Genomic DNA, 9,382 nt, shown 5'->3' with positions numbered 1-9,382 from the left:
ATTTGTTACTATTTTATTATATTTAAAATAGTGATGGATTTCCAACCGATTAGTGTGTCACAAAATTTTTATTCGGTCGCTTAGTATTTAATTAGCAACCGATTTAACGACTAACCATATAGTGACTGATTTAATGACCAACTAATTAATAAAAATAGCGATTGATTTAGCGACTAACTACTTAAAAACCTAGATTTTATAGTTGGTCGCTAAATCGGTCGTTATCTTAATCCTTAGCAATTGATTTTGTGACCAATTCCCCAGCGGCCTTTTGTGACCAACCATTTTTAGAGTATTTTCGTAAACTTCGTTAAATTAGTAAATAATTAGTCAACAAATTAAATTTTAATAAAGAAAATTAAAAATGTGAATATTATATTAGATTAGGATAGAGCTCGTCAAAATGAGAATTTTGACACTAATTTCAAAGAATTCGACCTAAGATTGGACCGAATGGGCTAAACCGGTTGAACCGAGTCGTGGGCCCAACCGGCCCAACATTTAAATGAGCCGAGGCTCTTCTTCCTCCCCAATTCAGCAAAGAGCACGCTGAAAACACATATAGGGGGGGAGAAGAAAGCCAATTTCCTAACCCTAACGCCAAAATAAAACTAACGTAACTTCTCGCTCCGAGCTCCAATCGCCGCATCGTTTGCGGCCACGCGACCACCATGTCAAGCTCTATGTTTCTACCAGAACAATTTTGTGGGTAAGCCACTCTATCTCTCTAAGCCTCTCCTTTCCCTAATTTTTTGAAATTATGTAAGTGGTGTTGAATTTCTTTGTCATTTGATGTATTAGGATCCAATTAGCTTGAGAAAAACATTCACTCTTGCTTATACGATGCTTGGGTAAGGTGAGGATATCATAACTCTATCTAATTTTCTAAATTTGTGCATTGGGCATTGAGTTTGGGTGTATATGTGTTGTATATTTGTATTAGGTGGTGTGTATGTAATTGGAGGTTGAAATTGTGAACATTGGAGGCTTTGGATTGGTGCTGAGGCTTGGTGATTTTGGATAAGTAAAGCTGTATGTGTGTCTTTGGTATTTTGCTTTGATCAATACGTGGAAATCAGCTAAGGTATGGTTTAGGTTTCACGTATTTAATATATAATGTTCTGTGAAAACTTAGGCTAGAGAACCATAGGATATGTTGGAATGATTATGTATGTTGGATGCTTAGCATTAATAACGTTGATTGGTAATATAAATCATGTATGTGTTGGTGGTATTGTTGGTAAGTTGGTGGTAATGATTGCATATGTATGTATGGCAAAATAGTGGTGATTTTGTTGAAGGAAGTATGGAATTTTGTTGATTGGTGGTAATGATTGTTTATGAATAGTAGAGTGATTTGAAGATGTTATATATTGTGTTTGTGCTAAATGTAGGTAAAGGAAGTGAACATTGAAACTGTTTAAATAAAATTGAGGTTTTTGAAGTATAATGAAAATTGGTTTTTGACTGAATTTCAGCAAGCTATAATTTGGCCTCCGGACCCCCAAATGGTTTCAAACTTGTCTTGATAAAAAATTGGGTTTGTGAAGTTTATGCCGTTCGAAGAACGGATAAAAAACGATTTAAAATGATTAAGTTATGCACGTCAGAAGTTTTGGTTTGGAATATGAAAATTCTGTAGCTTTCTAACTTAATCAAAATTATGGAAAACGTATGGCCACGCGTACGAGTGGTATGGAATTTTTGACTGACCTCCTTATATGCGTACGCGAATAGTCCTATGCGTATGCGTAATGGGCCAGCATGCATGTCTACGCATACGCATGATAAGGGATGCGCGCGCAAGCTGCCTTTTTATACTCCCACGTGTACGCGTGAGCCACGCGTACACGTGGTCCTATTATGAGTTTTAAACCTTATTTCAAACTTCTAAACATCTATTTTCATTCTTCTGGTCATAAATAATAGTAATAAGCCTGATAATCAGATGAAGTTAGGAAATTAAGGTAACTTGGAGGTGAAATAAAGTGGGATAAGTGATGAATTAACTATGGAAATGAGTATATTTGAAGTGTATATGGTATTATGGCTTATATGAAATAATTGAGCAAAGATTGCAAAGACTATGAACCTTATTTGTCTTATACACTCAATTAATCTGAGATACGCATTTCCCTGGATAAAATACCGTAGCTTGCCACCACGTGTACCAGGTTGAGACTCGATACTCTGTTGACCCTGCAACGTAAGGATGACCGGGCACTTATAAATTTCTGGAAATGTTAACTCCCATTGAGAAATTATAATTATTTGAGAAAAAGATATGCATAGACTCTTGGGGATGCACATCGAGGGACAGTCCAAGGGTTTAGCAAACCGGACTTGTCGGGTTGGCTTGATAACCGACAGATGAGACTCATCAGCCATAGGACAGGCATGCATCATGTGCATATTACTTGACTTACTTGTCTGTGCATTATCTGGGTGTGCCTAAATGTATTTGCTATGTTAAATTTATATATGATATCTGCAGTACTTGTACCCTTCTTGTGCTTGTCATTATCTGCTTATTTATTTGTGATATGCTATCAGAGATGGAGGTATGGAGGAAAGGTGGTAAAACTTAGAGTTAAGATTAAGTTAAGTTAGACTTAGATACCCCTAGAAGACCACCTTTTTTATGGCTTTTGTTTAATACTTTAAGCTTTATAATCTGAGTGTCGGCGTTCTAGGATTGCCTCTTGCCTTCCCAGTACCTTATATCTTACATACATGGCACCTTTACCATGCTGACAACTTTTGGTTCTCACCTCATACTATGTTGTTGTTTTTCAGATGCAGGTCGAGAGGCACCTCGCTAGGCGTCTAGACTTTTGAAGCGGAGTGGTTTCTGAGTTTCTTTCTAATGTTTAATTATGTATTTATGTACTTAGCTTTCTCTCTGAATAACTAGTTTCTTTTGATCCTCTTAGAGGCTTATGGAGAGACAGGGTTTTGTTTATGTAAATTTGGGTTTTGGATATGTATATATATGTGTAAATATTCTCCGGCCAGCCTTGACTCTGCGGACTGAGTTAGGAGCTTGTTATTTTGTATCTTTGGCCCTTATTCCTTCTTTTTGTTATCTTATGCTTGATAGCTATAGTTTTCTTAGTACGCAAGTTAACTCGTTCTCTAAGCATTGCGCTTTTATTTCGCGATTTTTATTTCATCTGTTCTTTAACGCTCCTAGTTTATTATATTCTTTCTGCTATTATGTGTACACATTTTATTTTAGAGGTCGTAATACCACACCACCTCTATTTTACGGCTTAAGCGTAAAGATCTGTGTGGTAGGGTGTTACAATTTTTATGTTTGGTTGTAAAACTGGTTGCTAAATTAAAAATAGTGGCTGATTTAGCAACTAACGGACCCCGAAGGGTAAGTATTTTATTTTGGTTGTTAATTCAGTTGCCAAGTTAAAAAAAGTGACCGATTTTAACAACCAACTAAGACAACTTTATTATTTGTCACTAAATCGGTCACTAATTTATTTTTTAGCGACTGAATTTCTAAACAATAATGGATTATCGCTAAATTGGTCACTAAATGTATAGGGACCAATTTAGCGACCAATTTTTTTCTGGTCCTAGAAAAATTCAATTCGTCGCAAAATTGGTTGTTAATATCGACCAATTTTATGGGTCACCAAAATCGGTCACTCTTCTAAAACTTTCTTGTAGTGATAATCTCCCTCCCTATTCCATCCCCTTTTTGAACCACCATTCAGTCTGGATACCATGCCACAGCCGCCATCACCGCGCCATTGTCGACCATGCCTAGAAGGTATGTATGGTTTGATTTTTTTTCCTTGTCATAAACTAAATTATATTACTTTTGTTTGTATTATAGGGCATAAGATAACATTTATTAAGGTGTCTCTTTCAACTTTAAGACTATATAGCCTTATGCCAATAATATGACCGACCTTTCATGATTAACTTTATGTATGTGATAAATCATTCCCTAATATCTATCATATGTCACACATAAACGAAATTAAGCACTTGACTCCTTAATAACTTTCATATAATTAAGTTAGATATCTAATTAGTACATCAAAATTAAAGAGATTAATCTCTTTACATTAGTATTGAAATTTAAAAATTGAAAATGATTTTGATGATGTAGTTTTAGATTTGGTTATGCTTGTATTGTATCCACCATTGAGCTTTGATTAATGAAATACGTAATATTGAAAAGGTTGTCTTGTATGTTGCATACAATAACCACTTTATATATTAGGAATTTAGGATTAAATTAAAATATTAGTATTTAATATTTACTTAATTGCATTTGAGAAAGTATGCATATATTTCTTTGTTATTAATTGTTTATTTAATAACTTTTACAATTTATTAACTTTATTTTTATTTTAAGATTTTTTTTGTTTGAAGTTCATTTAGCTTTAATCGTGGGCTGTTCATGCTGAGATACATATGGGTTATTCGTGCAATACTCAGGTTAGTTTTCTGTTTCTAAATGTGTTAAATTATTTAAATTTTATGCTAAACTTACGTTTTCTATGATAGAGTTTTAGGATGAAAGTGGGAGAAATTTGTCTAGTGGTGCCTTCTCGAAACCCTTATTTGTTAAAAAATTGTAGATGAATAAGGGGATCTGCACTAGAATGACTAGAATTTGATTATTTATTGAATGTGTGTTTGTTATAATTTATGCATACAACTGTTTTCTCTGTGAAAATTGATAAATTTTTTTTGTGAAGGTCTCTGAATTAAGGTAAAACTCTGCCAAATTTTTGTTAATATTGTTTAAAAATATGTTTGGTTTGTGAAAAAAAATAAAAATTACATTTGGTGGAGGATTCCAATTATAGAAGAATTTTTGTCGAAAGTTTTAAAAAATTTAATAAGTTGTATTGTTCGTTGAATTCTAGGTTATTTATTGTAAAATGATTCAAAGTCATTGTATATCAATGTATGATATGGATAACGATCAATCAGGAGGGGGTTAAAACCTAATTTATTGAGTATGTCTTCAACATGGAACTGTTTAGGTCCCAAGAGATATCTAGGTGTTCATACTATAAGTGTCAGATGAGTAAAAAGTTAGGACATTCAGATATAACCCTCACCTTTACCGTAATGGGTTTAAGGATAGATATTGGCTGTAATTTGAACATGAAAAAGTTGATGAATAGGAAATCATTCGGTCTACACCAAATTCGAACAGGTCTGAGGGTCAATCAAGGAGGGTTCGAGTGGTTAGGGAAGTGAACATGGAAGAGGTGAATTAAGAGGATAACCAAGAGAGATAAAACGAGATGGTATTTAGTACAATCGGTGTTAATGATACGAAAAATGTTGAAGAAGAGCCTAACCTATAGCCTAAGAGATTTTATTTATCTTAGAATCTTCCACACAACTATTGTTTAAGGGTTGCGCTCACTCAAAATTGTTTGCCTGTATTAGAATGATGAGTATTAAATCTGAGTCAAATCATACCCAAGAGTCTTTTGATAAGTGGGCCACCCTTTGTAACAAATTAGTACCAGTCGGGACTACTAGCATCTCTAGAGCCATTATAAGGCAAAGAAGCTAGCTTCGAAATTAGATCTAAATTTGGTAAAAATTGATTATTGCTCTAACGGTTGTATGTTATATTACAAGGGAGATCTAGACCTCATTGCTTGTAAATTTTGCAATGCACTGAGGTATCAAGTTGAAAGAGAACATATTGATAAACGGAGGTTAAAGAGAGTTCTAAACAAAAGGATGCACTACTTATCCCTAATCCCTATGATAAAAAGATTTTATGCCTCGATGAGTTCGGCCTCTCACATGACATTGCATAGTAACAACAAGAGAAACGATGATTTTATGACGCACTTATCACACGGAGAATCTTGGAATCACTTTGATCATATCCATTCTATATTTGCGAGCGAGGCTAGAAATGTTAGATTAGCTTTATTCTCTGACGGGTTTGCACCGAATTCTAATTTTGGTAATGCGTACTCTTGTTGGTCTGTTGTGGTAATTTTTTATAACCTACCTCCCAAAATGTACATGAAGGAACCATATATGTTCTTAACTTCTATCATACCCGGTGCAAGCAACCAAAAGGCCAAAATTGATACGTTCTTGCAATCCCTTGGTGGATGAGTTGAATGAGTTGTAGATTGATGGTGTAGAAACGTATGATATTTCAACTAAAATAAACTTCCAAATTCACTACGTTGATATGGACCATCAACGATTTTCCTACATTTGGTCAACTCAAGGCAAAATGTCGTGTCCCATTTGCATGGAGGATACAAAGTCATTTTGGCTGAAGAGTGGGGGTAATAATACTTGGTTCAATTATCATCGAAGATTCCTCGAGTTTGATCATCTTTCACAATGCAACAAGGACTCGTTTAGGAAGAATAAAACTGAATAAGAAGAGGCATCCGCCAGATTGAGTAGTTTAAAAATGTAGCATCGAGTCAGTAATATTCCTAGGATCGTCAATAACGAGGCTTAGTTGAGATTTTCGGAATATAGTAAGGAGCATAATTGGACAAAACAAAGTATATTTTAGGAGTTGCTTTATTCAAAAGACAACTTGGTTTGTCATTAACTTGACATAATTCATATTGAAAAAAACGTTTTTGAAAATATCATGCTACGGTAATGGACGATGAGCGAACTAAGGATAACGATAAAGCTAGGTTAGACTTGGTGGATATTTGTAGGCAGCCAGATATGAACTTAAAGAGACTTGAAAATGATCGGTAGGCTAAACCAAATGTTGTGTTTTCTCCAACAAAGATCAAAGACAAAATATTTGTAGGTAGATTAAGGAATTGAGGTTTCTTGATAGTTATGCCTCTAACTTGAGTAGATGTACAAACGTCTCACAGGGTAAGCTTGCTAGGTTGAAAAAGTCAGGATTGTCATATATTTATGGAGTCATTGCTTCCTATTACATTTAGAGAACTTCCACCAATATCTGAAAATCTCTCACAGAAATAAGTGAGTTCTTTAGGGAGTTATGTGCTACAAGGTTTACGATTGATGGTCTTACTATCATGGAGAAGAACATTCTCATCATACTTTGATGGAACACTTAGCAATCCACCTGCCATATGAAGCAAGAGTGTGTGGGCCAGTCCAATTTAGGTGGATATACCTTTTTAAGAAATTGATTGGGTGATTCAAGCGAACCATGAAGAATAAAGCTCAAATGGAGGGTAGTATCTACGAAACATTCCTAACTAAAAAGACATTCACATTTTGCTCCTCCTATTTTGAGCCATATGTTGAGCCACAGAGAGCAAGAGTTGGAAGAAATAATGAGGGAGGAAAATTCTCGTCAAATGGATTAACCTATCTAATCTTTGTTCTGGAAGAAGTTGCACTAGGTGCGGGTAGTGAATATTAGAAAAGAAGAAAATTGATACACATCTGCATGTCTTGCTTAACTATAACTAGGTTTCACCCTATGTGACCTAAGTATTTTAAGTTTTCATCAATATTTCAAATAGTAAGATAACTTCTTCATCTAATCAAAACATGAGTAATATGAAATTTTTCTATTTATGCTATTGCATTCTAAGTTATTCTAAGAAACAAATCATGATCATCACTCAATGAGTTTTCATACTGGTTTAGAGAATACGTTTGAGTGAATCTAATTGATATAATAGAATGAGAACTAGTTGCAGTTGGGACCTAATGAATAATGACACAAACTTCCCAATCTACAGCATTAATGGATATAGGTTTTAATCTTTGCAGTGGTCAATGAGAAACAAAATAGATAACATGGGAGACTAGGTTCGTGAGGATACAAGAAGTGGTCATTCTAATTGGTATAGTGTGTTGTACAATATAATTCAATGTGTGTGTGTGTTTATGTGTTTAAATGTGAATGGTTTGATCCAAGTTTGCGACTAGGAACACGAAAGCACAAAGACTACAATATCATTGAAGTAAATGTGACCGGAAAATATAGGCATTATATATGATCCTTTTATTCTACCTTAAAATGCACGATAAGTATACTATTTGTCTTATCCAGGGTCATGCAAGTCTAGTTGGGTGGTTAAGACTAAGCCAAGAGGTCGCATCAAGTCTCTGCGAGGACAGAGGGTCAAGAATATTACCAAATTGATGACCCAACTCATTCGAAAATGGTAGTTGATACTAGTGACCCGATCACCTTTAGGTCAACTGATATGGATGATGACATCAGGAGGTTACCTCAGAAGAGGAGGATGAACCAGAAGAAGATGATGATATTTCCGAATATGGGTAACCTGAGTATACTTTAACTAGCTTATTATATGTTTAAACTTTAATTAGATTGTTATATAATTACCCTGCACGCTAGCCTTAGTTTTATCTTATGTATTTCTTTTGTAAACTTTAATTAGATTGTTATATAATTACATTGCATTTTAGCTAGCCACATAACTATTTTCATTCTTGTTTCAGGTAGACATGATGATAGACAGAAGTGTCGCAAGTCGGGGGATGACAATGATGATGACTATCAAGACCAAGGGGATGAACATAAAATAATATATAACCATCAAATTTACCAGGAAATAAATCCGACGATAATTTGGTGCGAAACCATAACGCATAGCGCCAAAGTTTCTATCGGAAATTATCTGATGCTACCCACCCCCATATTTTTGTCAATTTTATAATCGATGATAATTTAGTTACCGGTGAGGACTTTATTATCCAGTCTGACGATAAGAAATTTATTGGCAAATTTTTTTCGTCATTCCGCTAATAAATTCGACGATATTCAACGAATTTTTTTATAGTGAAAATTAGTTATAAATCAAATGTGCTTCTTATTAGGATAGTTATAAAATGTATAATTTGGTTATAATTTATATACAGTTTATATGCATGTCTAACTTGTTTATCTTAAGTTTGGTTCAAATTGTTGTTATTATAAATTATTTTTCTCCAATAAAGGATTTATTCTTGTTACTAGGGATAGAGTTTATTTAAGTATGTATTTAATTTATAGGCACGATTAGTTAAGTTATCTTAAGTTTGGTTGAGATTATTGATATTCTGAGTTTGTTTTACTCTAGCAACAGAATTCATTTGTATAGATAGATTATAATTTAGTTATAATTTATACAATTTATATGAATGTTTAGTTTAGTTAGTTATCTTAAGTTTGGTTGAGGTTATTGTTAGAATTTATTTTGTTCCCATAAAAGAATTTATTTTTGTTAGTATAAGGTATAGTTTATTTAGAAATTTTAGTTATTACTTTAAGTGTTAAAATTTATTATAGTCCTCTTAAAAATATATTAGTGTGCTTAAAAAGTTTATGCCAGTGTACGTAGATAGAGTTTATTATTGTTAATATCGATAATATTAGGGAGACAAAAAAAAAAATACAGTC

The 9,382-nt window shown here is 33.8% G+C and overlaps 1 pseudogene; it reads right to left on the bottom strand.

Annotated features, from left to right (window-relative positions):
• LOC107620379 overlaps positions 1-9,382 on the bottom strand; it is a 17,314-nt pseudogene that overhangs the window by 6,573 nt on the left and 1,359 nt on the right.

Source organism: Arachis ipaensis, chromosome B10 (genome assembly GCF_000816755.2).
Source record: "Arachis ipaensis cultivar K30076 chromosome B10, Araip1.1, whole genome shotgun sequence".
Taxonomy (NCBI): Eukaryota; Viridiplantae; Streptophyta; class Magnoliopsida; order Fabales; family Fabaceae; genus Arachis; species Arachis ipaensis.
This window is presented reverse-complemented; position numbering and strand designations above follow the sequence as displayed.